The sequence below is a fragment of the Spinacia oleracea genome, chromosome 3 (assembly GCF_020520425.1).
Source record: "Spinacia oleracea cultivar Varoflay chromosome 3, BTI_SOV_V1, whole genome shotgun sequence".
NCBI lineage: Eukaryota > Viridiplantae > Streptophyta > Magnoliopsida > Caryophyllales > Amaranthaceae > Spinacia > Spinacia oleracea.
Window position 1 is genome coordinate 64,989,451 of NC_079489.1, and position 9,354 is coordinate 64,998,804.

Sequence of the window (9,354 nt, forward strand, 5' to 3'; positions counted from 1 at the left end):
ATAATTTAGATGCATACTCTTTGTTGCGTGCCCTCCCTAGCTGCGCCCGAACCGAACAAGAACAAGTCTTTAGGACTCCAAGTGTCGTCCCTCCGTAGATAGTCCACAGCACGTCCGGATCCGCCTTAAGATTGACCAACTAGAATCGCCCTTAAGGTACTAGAAAATTTCGGCACTTTTATGAGCAAGATGTGTGTTTTAATTTTCTCTCAAAAACTCACTTTTGAATACTTTGAAACTCGTTATAAATTGTGAGCCCTAGCCTCATATTTATAGGGGTATGGAAAGGGAATCGAAATCCTATTCAGATACAAATTAATTAAACCTAGAATCCTACAAGAACTCTAATTTAATTAATTTATCAAATAGAATTAGGAATTTAATCATTAACCGAACTCTGCATGTTTTAGGAAACGTGCACGAACACAAACACTTGCACACACACGCACGGCTGCCACGATGGGCCCCATGCGTGCGCGCGAGCATCAGCCCACGCAGCGCCCGCGCGCGCTGCGCAGCCTGCTGGGCCTGGCCTTGCGCTAGGCCTGGCGTGGCTGTTTGTGCGGCGCGCTTGGCTTGCTGGGCGATGGCCTGGCTTCGTGCTGGGCCTCGTCCGGCAGGCCTCGTCCGATGCTTATTCGTACGATGCGCTTCCGATTAAATTTTCCGATTCCGGAATTCATTTCCGATACGAACAATATTTAATATTTCCGATTCCGGAATTAATTTCCGTTTCGAACAAATATTTAATATTTCCGTTTCCGGAATTATTTTCCGATTCCGGTAATATTTCGGATTCTGACAATATTTCCGTTTCCGGCAATATTTCCGATTCTGGCAATATTTCCATTTCCGATAATATTTTCCGATACGTACCATGTTTCCGTTTCCGGCAACATCTACGACTTGGATAATATTTAAATTTCCGATACGATCCATATTTCCGTTTCCGGCAATATCATCGTTTCCGGAGTATTCATTTCTTGCCTGTGACGATCTTAGCTCCCACTGAAACCAAGATCCGTCGGTTCCGAATATTCATAGATGGAGTATTTAATGCCATTAAATACTTGATCCGTTTACGTACTATTTGTGTGACCCTACGGGTTCAGTCAAGAGTAAGCTGTGGATTAATATCATTAATTCCACTTGAACTGAAGCGGCCTCTAGCTAGGCATTCAGCTCACTTGATCTCACTGAATTATTAACTTGTTAATTAATACTGAACCGCATTTATTAGACTTAACATAGAATGCATACTTGGACCAAGGGCATTATTTCCTTCAGTCTCCCACTTGTCCTTAGGGACAAGTGTGCATTTCCTAATTCCTTTGTCGCTCGATGCTTGCTCTTGAACATAAGGTAAGAGTTGTCATCCTTATTATGTCCAGAGGTGTTCCTCGGTTTCAGAGTTCAACTGATCAAATAAACAGATAATCATAGCCTATGATTCATCCGAGCACGGCCATGCATTTCACAGTTTCTAGCTCTCCGAGTGGCCTTGTACAACTTTTAAGCATCTCATCCCGATTTATGGGAGGACAATCCCAATCTTGCGATCTTGAGATTAGACTTCGTTTGATAGGTGATTACCTGAGCGTTGCCTTTATAGCCTCCTTTTACGGTGCGACGGTTGGTCAACGTCAAAGCAACCAGTTCTCAAACAAGTAATCTCAAATCACTCAGGTATTGAGGATTTAGTGTCTAATAATTTAATGAAATTTACTCATGACAGATTTTCATCTCTTACAGTAAAGTTTCATAGGTCTTGTCCGATACTAGTCTTCCCAAAGTAAGTATCTATGCAAATGATTATGACATTGCCATGTCCACATAGTTCAAGAAACAGAACTACTAGTCATCTTGCATTCTAGTCGTCTAACGTTTTCTATGCGTCCGATTTTATAGAAAACTCCGACTAGGGACCATTTTCAACCTTTGACATTCAAGTTCACTTGATAGACATTTCTTAGTCACAGGACTGGTCCTGACAGTCTATCTTGAATATATCGTCAAATTGAAGGGACTCATCATTTAATACTAAACCAAGATTAAATGGAATATGAAAATACATTTCATATATGATAAATGTTCAACCCCAATGTTTTACAACCATGGGCCTCAAACCCATCTTCTAAAACAGTTCATGGAATTTCAAAGCTATGCTTGATTTCCAGTGCTACAATGTAAGTGTTGCTTCTCACTTGTTGCATAGGTTTAGTTATCATGCTTTGCCAATCTTAATATCCTTTTCATCGAATGTTCTTCGAGATAGATGATAAGATCTTTTGAGTATGTTTATTTTGTGATCTAGTCTTTCTCGCTACAATGGTGGTTCTACGCATTTCTCAATGAAGAACCATCAAGTTAGCAGACCTTTTTCTTGCTTCAAGAGTGGTTCTACGCATTTTTCAATGAAGAACCATCAAGCCAGCAGATAGGTGATCTTCCCAAGTTCAGTGAAGAACTCTTTAAACAACCCTGTTTTATTGCTTCTTAGGCAATAATTACTTTTACTTCAACTGTATAGGTTGCTAGTGATGCTTTGTTTGGTTTTACCTATCCAAGCAGTTCATAGACATGTGGAAGACTCTCCAACTATATCTTAGAACATAGAAATTATTATTTTAATTTCCCACGCAACAACTCATGGTCTCCAATCCATGTTGCCATTTCAAAACACGATGCTCTATAGCTCGTCCTTATCAATGGTTAACTCCAAAGGGTCTTGCTTGATCCTTTGCCAGTGTTTATGCGTGTAGCATCAATATTTAGCATATCTTTATTTCCTTGAATCAAGAACTAATCTTATGTACCTTTTCAAGTACCATAAGTATTCTTGATCTCAATCTAGTTGATCTTCACTTAGATCAATAGAGATTGGTATATGTTCGTCATGCCTAAAGTCATACGATACGTTTTTGGCGATCCTCATATTATATCATACATGATAAATTCTTTTGCAGAATAATTCCCAATTGAATTCTATTCATGTAACTTTAGCTTATCTAGTTTCAGTAGATACTAAATTCAGCTAAATTCTTTTGACATATAATATAGGTTAAGAATCTTATTTAGATCCTTTGATGTTTAACTTAGTAAATGCTTATACATAGTTCAAACATCCTTTACTTAGATTTATTCACATGGGTCGAATATCTCCAATGGAGACTTTCGTGTTTGATTTAGTAAATGCCATTACTTAATCTAAAACATTAATATGAGATCTTTGTAAATAGATCTTAATACCCAGTATGCACTAAGTTTCGCCTTGGTCCAACATTGATGAATAATTTCAAACCTAAGTTATTAGCATTTGAATGTTATTTCACAATAGAGAGATATGTGTGTGATACACATAGGACCAATTAAGTTTTATGTACTCCCACTAAACTTCTTATATATCTATAAGAATCATGTACATTTTATGAAACTAAAATACTTATTAGCTTCACTAAAATACATTTCTAATTCCCAATTGCTTCCTTAAATCTGTACTTAGATTTCATAAGCTAGCTTTCTTTTTCAAGCATTTATTTGGATCCACAAATCCTATGACATACCATGTACATAGTTTCTTCCAACATTTGATTGAGGAATACGTTTTGTCATCCAATTGCTATATGTACCAATATGCAATCTTTGCTTGAATTATAGACTTGAGCATTACGATTATGCATGAGGTTTCAACACAATCCACATCGTGAATTTGCTTGTAACTTTTAGCAACTAATCTAGCTTTGTGTGTGAACACAATTCAATGTTTGATGGTTTTTATCCTTTAAAACAAACTTGCAACCAATAGGTGTGAAACTATTCTTGCAAATCAACAAAATTTCAATTTTGTCATCAAAACATTGAGTATGTTTAATGGCCTCTAACCATTTAAAACATTTGAGTCTATATATGGCCTCTAACCATTTTAGGGAATCTGGGTTTCGTCATAGCTTTCTTACAAGTCACAAACTCATTAATCTACATGATAATAGTTTGACTGCAAGTTGTAGGTTTCTTCACTATCTAATGGAAGAATCGCATAGCTTCAATGACCTGAACTCCACGTTTCTTCACTATCTAATAGAAGAATCTCATAGTTCCAGTGACTTGAACTCTATGCCTACTAGGGTATAGAACATCAAACAATAGAATATCAATAGCCACTTGAAAGTCCTTTGAATATTCTGTTCTCCTTGAAGCACTTGTAAAGTCTTCTAAGAGATGTCTATTCTTTAAAGCCACTTCTAAAGTCCTTAAAGAATAAGTTTGGATTTTCTGAAGCACTTCGAAAAGCCTCCGGAATGTCCGTTTATGTTTGTTGTTCGCCTCGAAGACTTTCGAGGTCTATTTTCTCCCACTTGTCATTTTGGAAACGAATCTCCAAAAGGACATTATTTCGAGCAAACAAACATTATGTTCTCAAAAATTCGTGGTAGAAACAATACCCTTGTGTCTCATTTGAATAAATCATAATGAAACATATATCTAGACTTGGGCCTTAGTTTGTTGAATAACAAACACTAAGCTCCCACTGAGTTTTGCAACTCTCTAGATATATTTTATGAAAAGTTATTCTGAAATTACTTTTCAATAGCTTTGACGAATTTGGTTTAGTTTGGTGGTAGTTGAGCATTTTGTTTTAGAAATTATAGGAAAAGTCTTTATGATCCATCATTGATCGAATCAAGTACTAATTGACTTCGATTATTCCAACTAAGATATGCCATATCTTATGGACCTAGATTGTGAAATTACACCACACAATCATTGATGATCATATTTGGTCTCAAGTAATCATGAACATGATCTAACCTAGATCTTTATGATTTCTTGCCAAGTGGATTTTATACTTCTGAATCTTTGAACTAGCCAAACATATTCAAATTTATATCACATTTGAGTAAATAAACCTATATTCACTCAAATCCATGTGAAATAATAAAGTCATAAAATCTTTCTTTAGCTTTGAACTCTATTGTCTAGGTGTTCTGACAATAGTTCATATCTTTTGTTACTTTCAACAAGTAAGACTAGTCATCTTAAATTGATCTAGAAATCAATTAACTTTCAAAAAGTCCATCAAAATAGAGCTTTTGAATGTTAACTTGTTGATATGGTCTAAGCAACAGTGCCAAAGATTAGTGGAACTCAAATCAAGGGGTTGATTTGAACCTAGTAAAGTTCTTTAAAGAGTTGTTTGTTTTAATCAAGCATATTGACTCAACCTGTAATTGACCATTTCATTCAAATAAACAAACAAACATTGTTTTTGTTTTTCTTGAATGTGAGTCTTTCTGTGTTTGAAACAGAAATTTAGGTATGCTGATTATGGAACAAAATAGCCATTTAGTTCCAGCCTTTGAAAGGACTTAAAACAAACTAGATGACCCTACAACTAATGTAGCATTGCCATGCTTCATTTCCCACTTGTAGGTCATTAGTGTATCCTAGCTTCCATTGTTTGAGTTATTACCGAAGTAAGAACCTCAAGCGGTATATGATACCAAGGAAGTTTGATTGCTAGGTCACTTTTCTTTTAAACATAAACTTATAGGTAGAACCGGAATCGTAAATTCCTTTCATTTGTTCCTTTGTTTTCCTATTTCTTGTACCCTTTCTTATAGTCTTAAGAATTGAATTCTTTAGTGTTGACTTTTATACTTTGTTAGACATGTCCAATGTCACCCCAACAAGGTTCTTAATATTTAATTTATGTTGAATATTAAGTTTCAACTAGATGATCTTACCAGAAGCTTCTAAAGTTCTCTAAGCATCGATCTATTCGAATGTCTAGGGACTAGACTCATTCGAGAATTAAATGGACAAAGATATTAGGTTGTTAACCATTGGTAAAGCTGAGCGTTTAAGCTCAATGCTTTATGATCTCAAAACTACAGTGTATTTTGAATTCACAAGCACCAATTGGTTTGCCATTCGAATTTGATATTCGAAAACAACCATAAAAGTCGATATAAGAAACGTACATTTTAAATTGCTCACTTTCTCTCTTTTCCGTGAATCGTTCTTGGATTCACTACCAATCGAGGAAATTTACTGTTACCTTTCTAAAAGGATTTATTGCAGTGCAAGATATTTAATTATAAACAATAATTAAAACATACATTGAAGCATGCAAAGTCTAAACATTTATCATGAATAATAACTTGAAATTAAAGCAACCATGCAATTCAAACAAGTTATTAGCATTTTATTCGATTTTATTGTTCCGGCAGGTGTGAATAAAATGATTCCAAGATCCTAAAATCATTGAAGAACTAAGCACAGTTTGTCGACTTAATCCTAGAACATCTTAGGTAAGCAAAAGCCTTTTGCTAATAGTCTAGAAACTATTCTTGGTTGATAGGTACGTCTAAGAACTTATTAGGTAAACCTATCGAATTTGCCACGACATAAAAGGACTCCTTACTTATATCGTTGAGTTTCACCAAAACTAACATGTACTCACAATTATTTGTGTACCTTGCCCCTTTAGGACCAATAAGTAATACCTCGCTGAGCGAAAACTATTACTAGATTGATGTAAAGGATATCCAAGCAAGTGTATATTTTGGCATGGCACCTTTTAACTCAATTTTTAAGTTTGGAACTTAAGGCTCTTACTATGTTGGTTAGATTTTAAGTGAACTAAAATCCTTAATCATGCAACATAATCAAGCTTTTGATCTCATGCATTTTAAGACATATTTAAAAGCAATAAATAACTTAAAACATGCATAAGATATTTGTGATCTAGTATGGCCCGACTTCATCTTGAAGCTTTAACTTCAAAGTCCGTCTTGAAAATCTCCGTGGGAGGCACCATTTTCTTCAAATAGGATAAGCTATAACTAATTACAACTATTTGATGGTACGCAGACCATATTTGAATTGAAAAATAACTTTGGTACTTTAGACCAATTACATTCAAATTAATGGTACGCAGACCATATTTTCTATCCTATTTGGGCCATACTAGTCACTTCATAACCTGCAAAACAGTACATATACAATATATACCATTCACCCATTCATTATCATGAATGGCCCACATAGCTGGTTAGTAAAACACATTATGCATCACGTAAACATTTGCAGCAATTAATCAAGGGCACCAATAATCTACCAATTATTCAGTCCTTATTTAATTCTAATCAAGTTGTTTTAACCTTAAGGATTTGTAGACCTAATCAAGAGTTTATGACTAAAATACGCTCCCACTTAAACCAATAAATTCATATGCTTTACTAATTTTAAACATAAAAATGTATTTCTAGTCTAACCGGAAACATACAAATTTAATTAAAATTTAAAGCTCATATAAATTTATAATTGAATCCAAAAAGTTTAATTTAATTTCAGTCGTTATTTAAATTAATTCATGATTTTAATTTTAGTAAAATAATTAGAATAAATAACATTTATTATAATTACAATATTCAAAATTAAAATCCAAGAAAATAATTTAAATTATTAATTTTAAAATTAATTAAAATTACGTAAACTGAAAAATTTCAAATTAAACATTTCAAAACGATCTAATCGTAACGCAAACACCCTACACATTGCACGCCCATGGGCCGCACGCACACAGCCATAGCTGCTGCATCCCCATCGCAAGCCTCCGCACGCATTGGTGCTCGCTGCGCGCGCCAGCGCTCATCGCACGCGAGCTATCGCTCGCAGTGCGCGCGCGACATCGCTCGCTGGGCGCGCGACATCGCTCGCTGGGCGCGCGAGCCATCGCTCGCTGGGCGCGCGACATCGCTCGCAGGGCGGGCGACATCGCTCGCTGTGCGCGCGAGCAATGCTGGCTGTGCGCGCGAGTCCTCGCTCGTTGTGCGCGCGAGCAATGCTGGGCGCAGCGCTCGTGGCACGCGAGCTTGCGCTCGCTGCGCGCGAGGCTGCGCGCGAGGCTGCGCGCTCTTGTGCGAGGCAGCGCGCGTTGTGGCGCAGCTCGCTTGCTGCCCACACGCGACTGCCTTGGCTCGCCCTTCGCCCATGCCCATTCGTCCATTGCTCGTGGCACACGACACAAGGCAGGGCTGCTGCCTTGTGCTCGTGCACTACGCCCTTGCTCATTGCATTCGTGCCGCACGGGCGACGAGCTCCCTTGCTCGTCGTCGCATGCCCGCATTATACAACACCCCTTAAGGGTAACACGAAGCGTCCATTGCTTCGTGCGTGCAAGTTTTATGAACGAATCGCATAAAAATTTAAAATTTATATTTAAAATTAATGACAAATTAATAAATAATATTAATTTCATAATTTTAGGGCGAAAAAATCGAAAATTTATTATCCAATTGATTTTCGATTGTTATGGATTCAAGTCTAGGTCATAAAAATTTAAAATTTATCATAAATTTACAATTTTTATGGTGGTTTTTAATCATAGGTTTCTAATTAAATTACAATTAATTATGAAAATCAAATTAATTCTAAATTATTCTAATTTTCAACAAATTAATCATAATTACAAATTAGATTGCATAATTAACAAGACTAGGCATTCAAACTTGTTAAACATATGCAGTAGGTCAATCAAAAATTCAAGATTTATCAACAAGAATCGCAAATATTTAATTTAACATCTTAAATTTACGAAATTTTGCATTCGAAAAACTAAAACCTTCGAAAAGTCATAGTTAGGCTTCGAATTTGAGAATTCTGGGTTCGGCAGAAAAAAACTTTTTTTGTCAAAATTTTAGAATGCCTTTTACATGCGGAATTGACACAAAAATCACTCAATTCGGATGAGTAACGAAGAAACTGCCGAAAAACTGCGTACGTATAATTAAATAAACGCAATTTGCAATTAATTAACAATTACGAAAATTAATCACCCCTTTTAATTCTTGCAAATTTGTAATATTTAACCATGTTCATGCAATTTAGATTATGAAAATAATAAGGGGCTCGTGATACCACTGTTAGGTTATGATACATATGACATTACATAGATCATGCGGAAACAACCATTAACCCAGGACAACATATTATTTACACATAATCATATAGCATAATTTAGATGCATACTCTTTGTTGCGTGCCCTCCCTAGCTGCGCCCGAACCGAACAAGAACAAGTCTTTAGGACTCCAAGTGTCGTCCCTCCGTAGATAGTCCACAGCACGTCCGGATCCGCCTTAAGATTGACCAACTAGAATCGCCCTTAAGGTACTAGAAAATTTCGGCACTTTTATGAGCAAGATGTGTGTTTTAATTTTCTCTCAAAAACTCACTTTTGAATACTTTGAAACTCGTTATAAATTGTGAGCCCTAGCCTCATATTTATAGGGGTATGGAAAGGGAATCGAAATCCTATTCAGATACAAATTAATTAAACCTAGAATCCTACA